The sequence below is a fragment of the Colius striatus genome, chromosome 7, assembly GCF_028858725.1.
Source record: "Colius striatus isolate bColStr4 chromosome 7, bColStr4.1.hap1, whole genome shotgun sequence".
Classification (NCBI taxonomy): domain Eukaryota; kingdom Metazoa; phylum Chordata; class Aves; order Coliiformes; family Coliidae; genus Colius; species Colius striatus.
Genome location: NC_084765.1, coordinates 42373673 through 42393374, shown reverse-complemented (window position 1 = coordinate 42393374; position 19702 = coordinate 42373673).

Sequence of the window (19702 nt, the reverse complement as noted above, 5' to 3'; positions counted from 1 at the left end):
AAGCTTCCAGCTTTGGATGGTGGCTCCCACTCTGCAAAGTTCAAAGCTATGGCTCATATGCTGGGCATGGCCTGGGCTGGGTGCACCAGTGATCACCAGCCATGCAGGGCAGGGTGCTTCCCCCCAAAAAAATCCACCCCAGGCAGCATAAACCTGTCCATGGTGGGATCTTAAAACTAGCACAAGGGTTTTATTTAAAAGCCCATAAATGTTCTCCCTTGTATGGAACAAGGATGTGGGAAATGCAGAGTGTCTGGGGCATCCAGCTTCACTAGTTAATCTGCACCCTGGAAAAGTCCCTGTGCAGCCTTTGGCTTTGGGCCATTGCTTGTGGAGGAATTGCCAGCAGAGCTACAGCAGCAAAAAAATATATATGCTCTCTGGAAAAAAAAAAGAGGCTTAAATCAAACAGTTATTGGGCTCAGCAGAGCTCAGGCATCTTCTGCATCATATAGCAGGGAGGATGTTATAAAACAATGTAATTCTGCATATGGAGCAGGCAAGAGGAGATGAGCCAAGGGCCCTGACCTTACATTTTATGAGCAGCTTATTGTTTGCACAGAGCAGGGCTGGGAGACAGGAGGCAGGATCTCTGCCCTTGTGCAGAGTCAGGAGAAACATGGAAGTCTCCTGGGGGCTTGGGGGGAGCGTTTTCCCTTTGGGCTTCAGCAGCTCTGGTGTGAGAAGAGCTAGTAAAGGAGGTACTAGTGAGTGCAGAAAGGCAGAGGCTGTGGCATCTCCAGCCACATGCAGAGCTGCTCTGGGGCTGGGATAAAGCAGTCCCAGCAGCTGCCCCTGACCTCCCTGCATTAACTGATGTCCTCAGCATTTCTAAGCAGGGATGAGCGGTGGCCGTCAGACCGACTGGCTCCGCTCGGAGCTTGCAGCCCAGATGGGAGGCGAGCCCTGTCCTCTGAGCAGCCAGCTTCTGGGGTCAGCAAAAGGAGTGTCTCCTCCCCCTTTCCCCCCCAAAAAAAAATCCCTGGACAAATTGTGGGCTGGGGCCTCAGGGCAGCGTTTCTCAGCGGGTTTCAGGGGCTGGGGCTGTCCTGGACAGGGATGTCTCGCCTTGCAGATGGCTGTGGATGGCTTGCATCCTTTCAGCAGTGCAGCAGGACTCTGGGCTCTGAGGAGCCAGACTTCTTCCTTTCCCTTGAGCTGTCAGGGAGTGGAGCCACAGTAATGTTATTGGGTTCAGGAGTGTGTCTGCTTCCCAGTAAGGAGGATGCTGTTGACATCTCCTGTCCAGGGGGTAGATGCCTCCTGCTTTGGCTTTAGGTGGCCTGGCATCAGGGAGCTCCCACACCCCTGGCTGGAGCTCTGAGCCTGTTTACTTAAGTGCAAAATCAAGTGTTAGGGAGGATGATTGGAGTTTGCATGGCTCTCCATTCAAACCCTGATTTCTTTAGGGCAGAGGAGTTATTTGCATTAACCCTTCGGTGCCCGCTCTGGCAGGCGGAAGGGTTGGATTAGCTAAATGTTGACGTAGGGACTTTCAGCTCCCCTCAAGCTGTTTTAAATCAAAGCAGGGTAGGTAAATGTTTGGCTGTGTTTCCTGTGACAGCTCCCTCATCTGCAGCCTGCAAAGTAGCACAATCCAAAGGGCAGCTGTTAAACAAAGTGAAAACAGACAACAGGCTGCAGAGCTCCCTAGAATCTGCTGCCCAGCACTCAGGGAATCCTCCTTCCTCTCTCAGCATCCATGGGGATGGTGTTTTGTTAAACCAAACAAAAGAGCCTGTGGCTTTTGGGAGGGTGGTATGAGCCAGGGGGTTGCTGGCAGGCTGTGTGTTGGGAGGCAGTGGTACCCAGGATGCTGCAGCTGGGGTGGAGTGGTACCCAGAGTGATCAGGTCAGGATGCTGCCCTGCCACTACCCCACACTCCTGTAAGCAGTTTCAATGGATTATAGGGGTTCTTCTTTTCCTTCCTATCTCCTCCTCAGCCAGGGAATCCTCTACCCAAACCACAGGGTCTGTGTTTATCCATCCAGACTGTAACAAGAAAACTGGTCAGGTTTGACTGCTTTAAGTAGCTTTGCAGGCTGTTACAGAGAAAAGGAACAGGGTTATGTTGCTGAGCATTTATAGGACCTGTAAAGCTCAGGAAGTCATCATGTCTCTGATTTAAATGAGGCATGGGGGAATTTGCTGTCTCCTGCTGTCCCTGAATAGGCAGCAGAGGCTGGGTCTGCAGGAGAGCCCACTGTGCATCCTCACTCAGCCTTTGGTGGGGGTGACTTAGGGGAAGGAGGTGATAAAATGCAATAGGATGCACTGGACTCTTCTCATTGGAGCTACAGAACTGTCTCCAAGTTTTTGGTCAGGGCAAGCTTGTTTCCAGGGCCTGGCAAAGCAGCTGGTTTCTCAGGTAGGCACTATTGCATTAACACATCCAATCAGAAACAGCCACAGTGTGTCGTGGTGTCTTAAGCCCAAGGATGCTCCTTAAGTTGTCCTGGGTGTTCCTCTGCTCCAGACCTGTTCTCCCAAGAGCTGGTGAAGGAACAGGGCAGGGATTTGTAAGAGGTGAGCCCTTTCTCCTGGGCTCCAAGATGCCATTTGTGGGCAGGCTCACACAGGCTCTGCGTGCTCAAAGTGCTCCTTATTTTAGGAAGATCAGTAGTTGGGCTCAAGGACCTCAAAGATCTTTTCCAACCATAGTGATGGTATGACATGGGGTGTATTTTTCCAAACAGATGATCTGCTTAAGGGCTCCACCTGCAGCACCACCCTGCAGGGCCCTGGCAGGCTCTTCACCATTTCCAGTAAGAAGGGGTGTCACAGCCTGCAGCAGGACCCTGGTTCAGCCCCCAGGTGATGGGTGATGTGGGAGTCACCCAGATAAACTGAGCTGGCTCTTGGTGTGCATTTCTCAGCCTTCCTGCAATCCCTGCAAAGGGAATTTCATGCAGTTGCAGTTTGGGTACAACAAAGTCAAGCTGGAGATCAGAAACACATGTTGTAAGTGCTGCAGGCACTGAGCTGAAACCTGATCTGCTGAGGTTTCCCTTAAATCTGCACTTTCTCATTTGGCTCTGATATTAAAGCTGTATTTCAGAGCTGTCCAACCCTCTCAAAAGATGATGAATAACAATAAAAACATTCACTGGAGGACTGTCATCATTTCCAAAGGAAGTGTAATAAATTCTTTACGACAGGACTCTTATTTTTTTCCCCCCTATGTACAGCCATAAACTAGTTTTAAGTTACAACTTATTAAGCCTCTAAACAATTAGAGCTTGGCTATGGGGAGGGCACTAGGGCTGGCTCCCCAGGTGGGGTTTTTGCCTTGCCTTTGAGGCTTTTGAGGGACCTGGAGGGGAATCACTTTGCTTTCACGTGCCTCAGTTTCCCCCTTGTGTTGGTTGAGCTGTGGGGGTTTATGGTCATCAGGGTTTTAGGGGAGGCTCTTGTGGTACCAACATCTCCTGTGCTTGTCCTTCCCCTCGAGGGTCCCCTCGTGTGTTGGTTTGAGCTGCCATGAGCCATGGTCCCTCCACAGCCATCCCCTTCAGCCCCGCAGCTGCTCTGCAGAGCCACCCTGTTGCAAAACCCCCTTCCCTCTCCAATGCCTTTAGCAGGGGAAAAATCTGCGAGAAGAATCTCCTCAGGAGAGGTTCAGATCCCCCTTTATTGTGCCTTTTATTTTGCTTTTGGTTTTCCTGAAGGGTAATAAAACTAACAGGGGGCTGAGGGCTCGGCCTTTTGTGGTATCATCCTGCTCCGGGTGCAGCACGAGGCTGCTGAAAAAGCCCTTTTCTGTTGAGCCTTCCCTCAGCTCAGTGCTTTGCTTGGATGATGCTGAGTCCCTGTGGCTAGAGAAGTGCTGCTTCAGAGCTGCACAGGCTTGGGATGTGCTGAAAGGCACCTGATACCTGCAGTGGGCAGGATGGGACAGAGGGTGGGCAAGGACCCATGGGCAACACTTAAAACCTGGGTTCTTCCTCTGGTTACTGTGGTGTTGCCACAATGGTTTCAGCTCTGCTTCCCACAGCAGCTGCTGTGCACAACCAGTGTCAGAGCAAACCCCAACTCACCTCTCACTCACCCAAAACCCAGGGATGGAAGCAGTGCAGTGGTTTGCAATCCTGCTCCAGCTGCTGCCCCAGAGGGTTTGTGCAGTCCAACTGGTGTCTGCAAGGAGGAAATTTCAGAGCAAGCATTGAAATTGCTTCTAAAAGCAAAGCTGCACAAATCACTCCTCCTTGTGCTGTAATGTAGCTGCTGCCTTTAAATCTGCAAAGGTGAAGAGCTGCTATAGCCCAGAGTTGAGGATGCTGCTAACTGATGCAGCCACATCAGTGGTGATTGCTTATATAATTTGCTGGTAAGTTGATTTCAGACAAGAAAGGAGGCTGAAGAGGAGGCTGAAGGGAGGGAGACAGGAGCACTCTCTGCAACTCCTTCACAGGAGATTGGAGTGAGGTGGGGTTCTGTCTCTGCTCCCCAGTGACAAGTGACAGGACAAGAGGAAACAGCCTCCAGTTGCCTCAGGGGAGGCTGAGGTTGGAGCTGAGGCAGAGGTGTTTCCCTGAGAGGGGTGTCAGCCCCTGTGCCAGGCTGCCCAGGGAGCTGGGGCAGTGCCCAGCCCTGGAGGGATCCCAAAGCCCTGCAGTTGAGGTGCTGAGGGGTCAGTGCTGGGCTGAGTGAGGGAAGGGTTGGAGCTTCAAGGGCTTTTCCAACCCAAATGATTCTGTGATTCTATGGCCTTTTCATATGTATTTCATGCTTAGAAATGTTATTACAAGCAGAAAAGCAAAGACTGAAGCTGTAGGCTGAGCTGTACCTTTCCACCTCTGCAGCACACCACAGGTCTCTGCCTGTCCCCTCCCTGCAGTCCCTACCCCAGGGACATGGGGACCACCAATGCCCCCAGCCCTGGCCACTAGCTTAGCACCATACCTGCACAGCTGGAAGTCTCCAAGGATGCCTTTGGGCTTAACATCCCTGTCCTTAACCTGCTGGGAAGACAGAGAAGGTCTGTGAAGGGGCATCCCTGAGGAGCTGTGCTCAGCTGGGACCCTGCCTGCTTGGGGGATGTATTTAACATCTCCCACATGCAGACATGGAAAGGAACTGGTGCAGCCTGTGAAGCATTTCATTTTCTCCTTTAAAGCCTTTCCAGGCAGGCTTTGGTTTGGATTGCTGGCTCACTTTTCTCTTTAATTGCAATTAATGCCACAAACGTGGAGCAGTAGCTGGTATTGGCAGGAGGGTTATTAGAAAGCCAAACAAACCCCAAACCCAACTGGAACCTGAAACACATTTGATCCAAGCTCTTTGATATCAAAGAGGATTTGCACTTTGAAGGATCTCTGGGTGTAGGTTCCAGAATATCTGAAACAGTCATTTTTCAGGTGCCTGGAAACAACTTTTGTTGTTGCTTTCCTAAGCTTGCAGAGTCCTCAAACATCTCCTCAGCTGTGTGGGCACCCCAGGCCAGGCCATGGAGGTGGCTCGTAGTCTCCCAGCCCATCACTCCCATGACAAGATGCTTCAATAACTTGAAGTAGAAGCCAGAGCATCACAATGAGCCCTCAAGCCCTGTATGCTCAGGTCTACTTTGCTCTATAATCAAACAGCAAGAGCAAAAATGTTACTTCAGGTGCCTGGAAACAACTTTTGTTGCTGCTTTCCTAAGCCTGCTCAGCTGTGTGAGCACCCCAGGCCAGCCCATCGCTGCCATGACATGATGCTTCATCACCTCAAAGTAGAAGGCAGAGCATCACCAGGTCTGCTTTGCTCTATAACCAAACAGTAAGAAGTGCAAAAATCATTCCTAAAACACATTGATGGCCACATGTACCAGAACCACTGTGTGACTTGGCTTCTGAGAGCACTTCTGCAAAGTCCAGAGTGAGATGGGTGACTCTGGGCTCCAGCACTGAGGGACAGTGTGTTTTGTTGCTCCTGTGGTTTTGAGTCTTCACTGGTTTAAATGGAGCTGAATAGCAGGTTTCTTAGGAATTGGCATTAATCAGTGTTTGTTTGCTGTGCTTAAATGAGCCAATTTCTGTGCTCAGTGAAACGTTATGCATAAGTAATTGATGGGGATGCATACATAGAAGCTGCCTTTAACTGCAGGGTTGTCTGGTGCCAGTAATTCATGATGCCCAGCACTGTGTGGGGTGTGCACATGAGACATCATGGCTTTGGGGGCTCTCTGATTTCCCAGGTGTGTGCTGAGCCTCTGGGAGGGCTAATGGGGCACTGTGGGTCTCCTGCTGCCAGGTGCTTCTCTTGGCCTTCAGCCCTCATCCAAAATGTGGTCTCTTTGAGACCAGGTTGTCTGTGGGGCTGAGCCTGGCCACCTGCACCACATCAAGATTCAGAGGGTGCTCTTAATTCAGGCAGGGAGGATGCTCTGCTGGGACCGTTACAGGCTGGGCTGCTGGGTCTAAGGTGATGACCACATGGGAATATCTCTGCAAGGTCCAGAGAGCTTCTTCCATCCAGAGGACTTGGGTCAAAAGCTAAACTGGAGCTTGGGGAGGGAGAGGGGAATGTTGAGCTGGAAGTGCCAGAAGAACTGTATGAGTTGTGACCTTGGGAAGGCAAATGCAGGCTGTGCAGGGGGGGTGTGGGGAGTGCTTTGCTGGTCAGAAATCACACAAAAGGCACAGTTTCCTTCATTGCTGTAAAGCAAAACTGGCAGAGAGAGGCAACTATTTGGGAGATAGCTGTGTTTACAGAGAAGGGGGGAAAATACCCCCCAGATGCATCCCATCCCTGTTAGCACAGGATAAAACCTGGAGCTTGGCCCCACAGAAGCACTGCACAGGGGAGCTGCTGCTGCAGAGTCAGCTCTTCATTCACTCCCGAGTCGAGGGCTCAGGCTTGGCTCTGGACTCATCCCCTCCCCTAAAATGGCAACTCCAAGGTGGGGACAGAGCCACCCAGCTCCTTGGAGGTGGCAGGGCACGTTCACTGTCTCCCCAAGCTCGGGGAGGCTCTCTGCTTGCCGAGGGCTGATAACCCTTGCTGCGTGGGCAAAGCTGCTGCCGCTTGGGTTTTGCATCTCTTTGTGTCTACCCAAGCGACAGGTTCCCAGAAGTGTTCCCAGGTTCCATTTTCTCCTTTTCCATCTGCCAGGCTCAGGGCTGTAACAGCAAGTCCTTTTTTTTCTTCCTGAGCAGGAAACTCTGTTTTTGCCATGGTGGTTTTTCTGAGGCTCAAAGGTGTGACATCAGGAACACCCAGCCGTGTGCTTCAGCCCCTTGTGTGGGTTTGGAAGCAGCATCATCCCTGTGTTTGCATTTCCCTCTGAATGCTGGAGTTGGTGGAAGCTCAGGGGCTGCAATCCTGGAGTGCACAGGCTGCTTGGGAGAAAAAGCAGGCAGTTGGTTTACAAAGTGGATTGAATCTTTGTTCACCCCCTCTATGGATACTGTGCCACAGATCTGACTGGTGTCCAGGGTGACCTGAGTGCATGTTGCCTTGCTGAGCTGTCTGAAGGCTCTGAGAGGAGTTTTGGGGAGCAGCCAGTGTTCTGCTGAGTGGGACTGAGCAGCTGAGCTTTGAAATCCAGAATGACAGCAGGGAAATACTGTTGCCCAGGCTCCCTTCAGACAGGTACTGGCTGCACATCCAGGTGTGATCTGGGGACACGGGAGTCTGGCACTGAGTCCCTGGTCCAACGTGTGCACGTGACAACTGCAGTCTGTAGAATTCATAGGGGAAAAGAAATGAACCAGCTCGGTGCTCACCTGTTAGTTTGGATTTTTACACCATGAGAAGGGATCCTAGGCCTGGGAAATGCATGAAGCAGAGCTGAATTGTCTGGGAGCTTTACAGCTGTAACTTCGTTACTCTAGCTGGCAAAAAAATAAGTGCCATTAGTGGGAGCAAGATAGCAAGATGAGGAAGGTATTGAGCCTGAGGTGTGCAGGCTTCAGGCATGTTGCTGAGCTATTCACTCTCTAGCTGAAGAAAAGGATGTTGTTCTCCCTTCTCTGCTGCAAGCTTGTAGGTATCTGTGGCCATGGAAAGGAGGGCTGGGGCTGCTCCTGGGATGTGCCTCTGGGAGAAGAGTGAATGTTGCTAGAATAAAGCATTTCTCAATGACCTGTGCCATCTAGTGGCAACGCGGAGCTGGAGCTGGAGGAGCAGAGAGGTTTGTGAGGTGGTGCTGAGGTGGGTGCCCAACATGCTGCTGGGACCACTGCAGGAGTGATGCTGGGGGTGGGCCCCCTCCCCCCTCCAAAAGGAGCCTTGTTCCTGGGGTCAGATCTCTGGGTGCTGCACCACTACCGTGTGCTCTGTGACTCACACTCTGCCTCTGCTCAGTCTCAGTGCCATGGCTTGGCTGGCTCAAGGAGAAAAGATGGGAGTGTGTGTCAGCGTGTGGTAGAGGCTGCTTGCTCTGAGTCTCCCTGGTGAGACATGCCACAACCCTGCTCCCACCAGGGGTAAAGACCTGCCCGGCTCTAAAAGCCTGTGTCCCCTGGGGACATGCTGTGAGACACCCAGAGCTCACCCTTGCAGCATCCCAGCACCTCTCAGATCTGCTTTGGACACGTGATGAGAGAGGAGAGAGGTCCCTTGAGGAAGATTTTAGCCAGTTGCTGTATTACAGCCCAGAATCTCTCCAGCTCTGCCCTGCACAACCACGAGGGTTTCTCCAGCCCACTCTCCAGGGCTGCAGCTTGGCAGGGAGGGAAGGGGAAGGTTGTGTTGATGTGGAGCTTGTAGCAGAGGACAAAGGAGAGAGCCTGGCCCTGGGCAGGTCTCTGAAGCTGTAGGCTGCGGGTGGGCATCACTGGTGGTGTGAGCACATCCAACAGAGGTGCAGGAGGCCCAAGAGTAACCTTTTAACTCAGCTTTGCTTGGGAGGGCTGCTCCTTGTCCAGCACCTGCTGCAAAGGTTCGGTTCTGAGATCAAATTGAAGCTTTAACACAAAAGCTTTCTAGCAACAGAGCATCCATGCTGCATGATAGGGATGACCCCACAGTCTTCAGGTGTGTTTTCCCTCTGTGCCTTGCTCAGGGGAGTCAACATCAACTGACTACAGGGGTGGGAGTGGAGCTCTTGAACCAGACCAAACCCCAGCAGAGGGGTGCAGGCAGTGCCCTGGGGAAGGTGATGTCCAAAGATTCAGAGTTTAACCCTTTCCTGGCATACACCAGATCATACCAAAGAGGATGCTCCATCTTTTAGGTGTGGAGCAGTTGAGCTGGGTTTTGGGTGGTGGGTGAGCAGCTATGAGCTGCCCTTGAAACCGAAGCACAAGCTGCACATGAACTAAAACAGGTTGATGAGCCTCTAACCCGAAAAAGAACCTGAAACAAACCATCCCATTAAGCTGTGTATTTACGCTGCTATTTCTAAGCTAATGCTCTCTGCTATTTACCAAGCCCAAACCACAATATTTTACCAAGTGCTCCAGAATCCCAGATGCATTTTTGCAACTCCAAGTCAGTGGAAAGTTAGCAGTTTATGTTTCCCTCTGGAAAGGAACCAGTTCCTATTTTTATCCCAGTCAGAGCCCACAGCGTCACCCATCCTGCAAGCAAACACTTCTTCCACCACTTCTTTGCACCAAAACTACCAGGCTTCCCCCCAAAAAACCAAGCACAAATCGTTGCTTTGTGACCACCCCCCACCCCCCTCTCCTCTCATTCATGACTCTGAAATGGAAAACGCCACGGCAGGAACACAGAGATCTGTCAGTAAAGAGAACCCAGGCAAACTATTAAAGTGCATTTAATCTCAGGTTGCTGGAGAGAAACTAATCTTTCTTAGAGGTCTGGATGAAAGAGGCTTGGATTATCCCATGTCTGACTCGCTCCATTGTTTTGCTGCCTTCCTGGGAAGCATCCGGCCCTGGCTGCCCTCGGAGACAGGATGCTGGACCCAGCCTTTCATCCCACACGGCACTTTTGGTGCCCCTGTAAATGGGCCCAGTCTGTCAAATGGATTGCAAAACATTTTTATAGGAACTGCTGTCTGTCCTCCAGCCTCAAAGGAGTCCTTCAAGGCCATCAGCAGTTTTCCTTCAAAGAGTTTCTCCTGCTTTTAACCCTTCAGCTGCCGGATGGGAAGAGGCGTGCCAGCCTGCTGGGCTTTCAAAGCAATAGCAAAGCTGGCACTGTAAAGGAATGCTCCAAAGGCTGAAATGCCCCAAAATAGGGCCCTAGGTGCAATGAAACATAAATTGGTGCCTGCTGCCAGCAATCTCTTACTAGACCTGCTGGTGGTGGCACAGCCAAGCTCCAGGGGAGGTGAGCCATGTACCGTCATTGACAAGGTGGAGAGGGGCTTTTTGCAAGTGACAGGACAAGGAGTGATGGCTCCAAACTGAGAGAGGGGAGATTTAGAGATGAGATATCAGGAAGCTCTTCCCTGTGAGGATGGTGAGACCCTGGCACAGGTTGCCCAGAGAGGCTGAGGCTGCCCCATCCCTGGAAGTGTCCAGGAGCAGGTTGGATGGGGCTGGGAGCAGCCTGGGCTGGTGGAAGGTGTCCCTGCCTGTGGGATGGGGTTGGAATGAGATGAGTTGAAAGATCCCTTCCAACCCAAACCATTCTGTGATTCTATGAACCTCAGGCTCCCCCAAGTTAAATTCCTTGTGTTCTGGACTTTAGAGCTCAGTGTGTGGTTCAGTTGCTCTTTCCTGTGGCTGACTCAGCTTGCTTACACAAACCAAGTTCACTGGGGCTCAGTCCTGGTGCCCACAGGGACCTCTCTGGGATTTTCCATCACCAGAAGTGTTGTCCTCAGACAACCTCAGCTGTTGCTTTCCCCCAAAGGCCACAGAGGAATGGGGAGAAAGCAGCTCAGCCAGTGGCAGCTCCAGCAGCCCAAAGTCTCCTCCTCACTTGTTCCTCTGGGTACCACTCCAGGATGGGAAATCAGCATCTCCCTTAAAACCCAGCCTGGCTTTTACCCACCGTGTCAAAGCTTGTCTGCAAAAAACGTTCTTTAAAGTGTTTCCTTGTGTTTTCTCACCCCAATCCCCCTGATTTTATGCATTTGGGGATGAAGCTGACAGGGCAAAAAGCCCTTTCCTTGGTGCAGGAAACCTTCCCACAGCCGCTGTGAGCCAGCCTCGTGCAGCAGCCCATGTTTCAGGCTGTAGCGTGGGGATCCTGCGTTCCCATCCTGCTGCACTCAGCAGCCCTCGTGTTCCAGCTCTAACACGTGGCTTCTGCAAGCCAAAGGCCTTTAAGAAAGCTTCACAGAGCTGGATCAGGATCTTTTCATGTCTTGCATTTGGGTTTCCAGTTGTGGGCAGGCTGACATCGTTTCAGGATCCCTTGTGAGAGTGTGACACACGGGGAGAAGGTGCTGTTGGCTTTCAGGGGCGATGGGGAGCGAGTGCTGCTCTCGCTCCTGCAGAGCTGCAGCTCAGGGCTCAGCACCAGCCCTGCCAACCCTGTGGAAATACTAGAAGCTGTCAAACTCCAGAGTCAAACCAAATCCCAGCAGGAAGGCCTCAGCCAACATGCAAAGGCTTGTTTTGTGCTGCCCCACCGGCCTCACATGGCAGGTGAGAAGCGCTGGGGCTCCTGCAGCTCTGGGCACGGGGCACACGGCTCCTCAGCCACACCACGGGCCTAGCTGGGCTCTCAGGGCTCTCAGTGACGGGGGATGGCAGTGGCTGGGCTTCCTCCCACTCTGCAGCCAAAGAGAACAAAAGCAGCATGAAGTTTGTTTCAGCCCCAGTGCTGCCAGGGAGCCTCCAGATACGGGTTAGAAGGGGAAATATTAAGGGAATGCAGCTGAAAGGTGTGAGCCAGGGACACATCTGAAGCAATCCTGGGTGCTGTCAGAGCCAAGTCTGGGGGCTTCAAAGCTTCGTGTGCACCAAGATCCAGCCAAAGGTGTGTTCACTCAGGGGGCCTTTCTGGCTCAAGCAAAAGAACCCCTTGAAGCCAGTGGCCAAAGCCCACCTGCAGCAGGGTCTGCTGAGCCTGCAGCCTGCCTGGGTGCTCTCTGGGCTTAGGGTGCAGGGGCAGTTGCCAAGCATGTGCCTTTTTACTGACACACAGCTGATGAAAAGCAGCACTAAGCCCATTGACTTGCCTCCAGGAGGTACCTCGATGCTGCTGGCGGTTTCTCCTCGGTGCAGCTCTGGGCTGTGCTCAGCATGGGGGGGTCTTACTGGGCAGCTCTTGATATCAGGCTATAAACCATGTGAGGGGATAGAGGGAGGGCTCTGTGCGAGCAACAGACTCAGAAGCACTTGTGTGCTCTTTGTCCTGTGGCTTCTTGGGTGAGAGAGGAGAGTTCTGTAAATGCCAACGAAGCATAACCGGGTTAGTGGCTGATCTTAAAGGTCTTCTCCAATCCAGATGATCCTGTGATTTACAAGGGCAGTGCAGTTGCTTCTGGGTGATACTGCTCCAAAACCTACAGGAGACCACACAATGACAAAGAAGGGGCTCTCTGAGGATGCCCTTTCCATATGCACTGATGTGGTTGGATGTGAGACCACTCTGCTCTTTTGCTGGACAGACTCAATCCTCTGTTTGCTTCCAGCAGATCTGGCTTGCTCTGTGCTCTGAGTTTGCCTCTCCTTGATGCTCCTGGAAGATAAATGTCTCTGCATGTTAATAGTAGGAGCAGCCTTAAGTATATCTCTACACAGAAATACTACCTTAAGCTGCCTGAAGGGACACTGAGTGTAGAAGAAGAGGGCAGGACACTGCAGCCTTTGGGGACAAGTGTGCCAGGAGAAGAGCAGAGCTCAGGCAGCAGTGAGCAACCCATAAGCACCAAAACTGCTCCAGTTTGGGTCCAGGGTTAGCTCTCCAACCATGGCTTTGCCACCAGAAACACATCTTTATTAGCAATGTAGCATGTGAGGCTGATGGTGCAAATGCCCACAAGAGCTCCTGGGGATCGGAGCCTGGAAACCTGTGCCATGTCCCAGCACACAGGGCAGAGAGGCTCTCCCAGCTGATACTGGGGGGACTGGCTGAGCAGAGGCATATAAGAAGGGGTGAATTTCTTGCTTTGTTGGGTTTTCTTTCCCTCTAAGGGTGTGTTTGTGTGTGGAGACCATGAATCACTGCAGCTAGCCACGGTGGCTGGGAAGACTCTCTGACAAATCTTGGGGTGACATGCCCGGGGTTTTGCCACAATGTGTGACCACAGAGCCACTGCAGCCTCCAAATAGCTCTCTTCAGGGTGATACCCCCCCAGTCACAGAGCACCAGCACCCTCAAGCTGAGCACAAAACCCAGCAGCAGTGGGAGATCCTGCATGAGGGGAAGCCAATACCTAAACGTGGGGTTTTATCTCTGCTTCTGGGTTGCACAAAAGGTCTCTCTGGGGCATATAGAATGTGAAGCTGTGGTTTCTGGAGTTGTCAGTGTAGCACCGTTGTGTTTTCATTAGGTCTGAGGACAAACACGTTGAGTGAAACCTTATCTCTAGTGGCTTTAATGATAGGAGGTCAGTAGAGTGGAAGAAGTGCAAGAAGGGTGACCTAGCAGCAGTGGCAGGTTTTCTGCAGCTCAGATGCATCGTGCCAGGCACATGCAGCAACACCCACTGAAGTGACAGATGTCCAAGTGCTGCACCAACACAGCTCACAAACCCTGTGTGTGTTTTGCAGGTCAGATGCTTTTGCACCCAGCACAATTATGTCAGCTGTTAATTACCCAAAGCCTGTGTTACATGGAGGCTTCTCTGTTTCAAGGAGCTTGTGTTGAATCCCAGCTTCCCAAGGGGCTTGGCTCTTGTCGTGCCTCAGAGAGAAATCTTTTGGGGGTTTCCAACCATAAGCCTGCAGCTGCTTCTCTCCAGAGCTTTTGAGAGGAGCAGGGCTCAGGTTCACAAGGACACAAGGTTCCTGGATTGCAACCCTGACCCCCTGGCGGGTGCTGAGCAGAGTACACATGATGTTCAGTCATTTCCCAGGTCCCCCAAGGACAGGGTGTGTTTTGGGGCTGCCACTGTTCTGTATTTCTTGGGGAGGGAAGTGCAGGGAATTCTTATTCTACAGGATACCAAAGACAACACTAGTTTTGTTCCAAATCAGAGTAAAACTATTTCAAATGGTCAAAGTGTGCTGAGAGCCACAGAAGTTTTGAAAGCAGGATATGTTACAAGTGTTACTGTGAGTTATACCAGATTAAGAGGCTCCTTTGCTTCCCACCCTCTCATATTAACCCTCCTTCAGAAATAGTGGGGTTTTCTTTAATCAGCCATCATCAGACCTGGTCTGAACTACAGTTTGGTCAGAGTGAGCAGGTCTCATCTACTGGATGAGCAGCTCTCGAGCTGCAGTCCACCGCTGGGGACCTGGATGGGATCACGGTGGTTGTGGGATCACACTGGGTGCTTGTGGGGTCTCCTTCTCTGGAGGCTTCCAGAGCCCTCCTGGACATGTTCCTGTGTGACCTACGCTAGGTGGGACCTGCTTTAGCAGGGGTTTGGACTAGATGATCTTTAGAGGTCCCTTCCAAACCCTCCCAGGGGATGGTATGGACTTGTCGGAGGAGCTGAGAGATGAATGCAGCCAAGGTGAGGAGCAGTATGGGTGCATCAGACAAAGGCATATTGTGGTGGCTTGGAGTTGCTCTTCTTGGTCCTGAGCAGACCTGTTGTTGTTTTCTGCAAATGCTCATGGTTTGATAAGCATTCTGATTTATAAAAAAACCCCATGTTTTTATAAATATTTAAGGACTTTCTCCCTTCTCCTGTGATGCTTTTTCAATGCCTTCTGTTGGTATCTCAGGTATTTCTGCCCTACTCAGCTGTTCTTGGTGAGCATACAGAGAAATGTCACTGGCTAGGGAAAAAAAACCCTGCTAATTACTCCATCACGTTCAGGAAAGGAAAAAAACCAGCCCTGAGAAGTGATAAATGAATGAGTAGCTCGAAAAGCAAGAGCTGCACGTCCCACACATTTCCATACAGGTGGGAAAGGCTTTTTTTCCCCCCTCCCAGTCTGGCTGGATAAACTGTTAATAGAGTCACCCAGCAATTTAAACATGCCCTTAGCTGCACAAACAAAGCCTGTTTATCATGGATAGAAACCACACACAAGAGGGAGGCAATACCAGGGGATTATGTTGTGCTGGAGCCAGGGGGCTGCACCGACAAAGAGCAAATTGATGGCCCCGTATGAGGTCATTCCCTCAAGTTGGGGCTCATTAGTCCAGCTGGCTTGCTGATCCAGCTCAAAGTGTGGGTGACAAGTGTGAGTGGGTGTGCTGAATGAGGCCTTGCCCACTGCACCCAGCAAGCATTGATTCCTCATTGTCTCTCCCTGGGAACAGGGCCCTTAATTACAGGAGCTGTGCCTGAGCCGTGTTTTCCAGCCGCGTGTCTCAGCGAGGTCAGTTCTGTCCCAGCACCCTCAGGCTTTGACAGCAGAGTGTTGAAACAACATGAGACTGGTTTGTTTGGGACAATAAGGGAGAAGGCTGGGTCATAGGACTTCATTAGGTAACTTGCTTTGGCCCCTGACCAAACCCCAGCCAGGGCTAACTCTGCAGTCCTGCCCATCAGCCTCCCACTGCTGGAGCAGTCCTGGGCTGTTCTGCCACAGGGATTTGGGATGCTGGAGCTCCAGGGGAGCCAAGCATCACCACAGCACCTCCTCCCTAGCATGGAGTACTCCAACTGCGAGATCCTAGTTGCAAGTCCTTGTATTTGTTTTGTTAAGCAGCGTGGGGATGAATCCTGGGGACAGCAAGAAGAGTGTGGGCAGTCGAGGGAGGTTCTGCTCTCCCTGTGCTCAGGCCTCATCTGGAGTCCTGTGTTCAGTGCTGGGCTCCCCAGCTCCAGAGGGACAGGGAACTGCTGGAGAGAGGCCAGGGCAGGGACACCAAGATGCTGAGGGGTCTGGAGCATCTTCCTTATGAGGAAAGGCTGTGGGACCTGGGGCTGTTCAGTCTGGGCTGAGCTCAGAGACACCCCATCAACACTTACAAGTACATAAAAGGTGGGTGTCAGGAGGATGGGGTGACAACGTTTTCTGTAGTGCCCAGCAATGGGACATAGGCTGGAACACAAACAGCTCCACTTAAACACAAGGAGCAAGTGCTTTGGTGCTGAGGTGAGGGAGCCCTGGCCCAGGCTGCCCAGGGAGGGTATGGAGGCTCCTGCTCAGGAGGTTCCAACCCCACCTGGACACGTTCCTGTGCCCCCTGATCAAGAGGAACCTGCTGTAGCAGGGGATTGGGCTGGCTCTAGACATCTCTTCCAACCTCCACTGTTCTGGGATTCTGGTGTTCTCTGATTCTATGAAAGGCATTATGTCCTGGCTTGCTACCACAGGGAGGTTGCTCTGATGAGGAAAACTCCTCCCAGAGCTTCCCACTCCAACTCCAGCACTTGAGGTGACTTTTAGGTGGTCACAGGCAGTGTTCAATTCAAATAATCCATCCCAGAGGGCACCAGTTGAGTTTGGGGTTTGAGCAGTCAGGCACTTGGGTCTTGTTTCCAAGCTTCTTGATTAGGAATTGGTCTAAAACCCTTGGACCAGAAGTGCTCAGGGGTCTGTGGGTGTTTTTACTAATACTGCATACTAATTACATGATTAGTAGTAAATTATTTAAAGAAGGGATTCTCTAAACTTAGGAGGAGTGGACCTTTCATTTCTCTGAGTGAGAATATATGATGGAACCTCTGACTCAGGGGGTTTCTGTCCCAGCTGGGAGGTTGAGTCAATGCTGAGGAAGGAACCAGACGTGAGGAGAGACTGATCCAAAGCAGGTGGCAACACATCACGGCCAGGCAGGTGCAGGGATGCAGCATCCCACAAGGATGCTCCAACTCCTCCAGGTCAGTAACTCCGAGCTGCTAAATCCACACAGAGATTTTTCACCTCCTGCTTTGGTTCAGACAGATATAAACATCTCTGTGAGCAGGGGTGGGTTTAGAGGTGAGCTTTAGCCAAAACCCAAGTCTTGAGGTCCAGGAGTGGCTGGAGCACGGTGTCTGCTTGGGTCAGTCTGCATGTCCCTTTGGTTTGCTGAACACCTGGCCATTAGCACAGTGTTTTGCAGGTGGAATATTAGTTGTGTTCTCCACTTGCTGGTCTGGATCTTGTTTCTTCTCTCCCTTCGAAATCCAGCTCTGCTGAAAGTTTAGGAAGAATACTTCAAGCCCAGCTTCTCCTGGTGCTGTGACAGGGCAACGGTGGGAAGCAGCAGGCTGTAGTGCGTGGATAGCACTGGGGAAAGGCTGCACTTCATTTTACTCTGACCAGAAAGTTTGTTCACCCAGAAGCCCTTTTGGGGGAGCTACTTATTTTCTAATCTTGTGGTAATAATGAAATGATACAGGAGTCTGGGGATAATGAAGACAAACTGGTTTCCTAATGCACTGAACACAAAGGGAAGCAGAGACAGGCTTCAGCAAAGAGACAGGGGGGAAAAAAGGAGTTTATTTTAAATAGAGATTATAAAAATAACCTACTGTCAAAGATGATGTGAAAACCATTAAATAGCAATTTGATGCAATTAGAATCAGGGGTGAGCTAAGGGCTCAGTCACAGCCAATGCTTCTGGCTGGGTGTGTTACCCTAAGCCCTTGCTCCTGACTCCAGCCCCATGTTCTCCCTGTCAAATGCCACCTTTAGCGATTGGCTCCTGAAGCTGTTGAGACAGAGCAATTCCCACTGAGGGCTGATGGAGAAACCCACCGAGGCTCTGCTGTCCCCAGCCACCACAGCCCTTGTCTCGGCAGCCACTGCTGGAGCCAGGAACCGAGCATGGTGCCTCGCTGCCAATGACTCCTACAAAGCAGCCTCTCACCAAAGGAGTAGCAGATGGCACCAGCATGCTTGGCTGTGTTGAAATGTTGTGAGCATGGGGGAGCCTTAGTTACTAAGCCAGAGCTGTGCAACCCACCAAAGGCTGCCATCAATCAGTGGGGCTGTGCCACGCCGTGCACAACGTGCTGCAGCTCCCAGAAAGGAGGGTGTTAGAGAGAGAAGCGTGCTCAGAAGGGTTTGCTTCCGTGGGAGAAGCCTGCTGTAGAGCTGCAAAAGTGCCACCAAAAGGGAATGGGCAGAGCCTTCCAGCTGGGAACCGAAGGTCTGTGCGTGTGGCTGGAGGTGGTGGTGGGATCCTGCCCACTGGACTGTGGTGGCCTTGGCCAGGAGCTGGGGTGAGAGGTGCTGCTGTGTGATGCCCCTGTCTCCAGTCTGAAACAAAAGCTCCTCTGCCAGCCCTCAACGAAGAACCCAGTTTCAGTCACTCACGTAGTGCTGGTTTGAAGGTTCCTGTGAGCACAGGAGGTTAATCAGAGACTAATTAATAGGACCTGGGGCTGTCCTCCATCGTTTGGCAGCAGTTTTGGCAATGCTGGACTAAGATGCCCATCCTGGGGAGCTTCTGGGACCATCCCACTCCACCTGGTATGATTCACAACTCAACAAGGGCTTGTGGCTCAGCTCTGGCTGCTGCATGTGGACATGCCAGGAAGAGTCCTGTGCCTCTTGTTCTTGTGCAAATCGATGTGAAGGGCCAACCATCTTCTCTTCTTGCTGACTGGTCTAATGTGCTGGTCTCAACAAGGTTCTACAGCCTTCTCTGAAGCACCTGGAAATGCAAAGAGAAGCCAGTGCTGGCACAGAAAGGGTGGTTGGATGTTTCTTCATGTTAGCTGGATGTTTCTTTGTGTCCTGGTTGTCATCTTCTTGTTTGTCCAACACGGTTTCAGAGCATTTTCAGCTCTTTTAAGAAGCTTGTGTGGCCTCATGGGACTGTTGTGTGAAGCAGTTGATGAACCTCACCACCATCATCACAGATGTGAGTGGTTATGACTTGCTCTGGGCTCACTGTACCATAATCTTGTTTGGGCAATGATGTTAATGACCTCCAACACAGGATCTACAGCCTCCAGGCAAGGCTAGAGCACTCCTGGAGCTTCCTCCTGGCCTACAGCATCCCTGCTGGAAAGGGAGCTTTCCAGAGCATGGCCATCAAATGGTTGCTACGAAGGCAATGGTGCAGATGACAACTCAGTGGCCGTGTGCTGGAGCTCCAAGAAAGCTCCAGCTTTTGTTGAGGGGTCACATCACGTTTCCTCTTCTCAGATGGATCATTGACTGCAGGAACCTGGCTGTGGCTCAAACTGGGTTTGGCAGCCAGGTTTGTTTCTGCCAGCCACAGAATCAGGTTTTAGCCATGTTGCCCATCTCACTGGAGCGTGGTGTGAGCTCAGCAGTAGCGTGATGGGAGCAGCCCCTAGGGATTGGAGGTCAATGTGAGTGATGTCTCTGTCTGGGACTGTCTGAGTAAATGACAAGGAGTAAAGTGCTTTAACAAGACCAAGTGATGAGTCTGCAGGAAGCACAAAGGCTTCTGCTCAAGTAGCTCTGAGTAACTTCTCTTGCCTCCTCCTTGAGCTGAGGAACCCTTCCCAACCCTCCACGCTGGTACTTTCAGGTTGAGCTCGGCCACCATGTGTTCTGGGTTGCAAGAAAAGCCCCTTGGAAAGGGAAAGTGAGCAAATGGCAACCAGGACCATGGGGGAAATGCCCAGAACCACTGTCAGCAGCATCAGGGAGCTCATTTCACCTCCAAGTGAAGGGGAGGCTGGGGATTAGCTTTGCCTAACAGATTATTCTGAGGTGTGGGGGGAGAAGAGGAAAATATACTAATTAATTTGCTTTCCATTTGGAAAAGGGGTGGTGGTTTGAGAGCTGAAACTGCCTGGTTATTGCCAGCACATAAATTTCTCCTAGAGCTGTGGCTGCAGCTTATCCTAATCACATTCAACTTTAGGCAATGAAA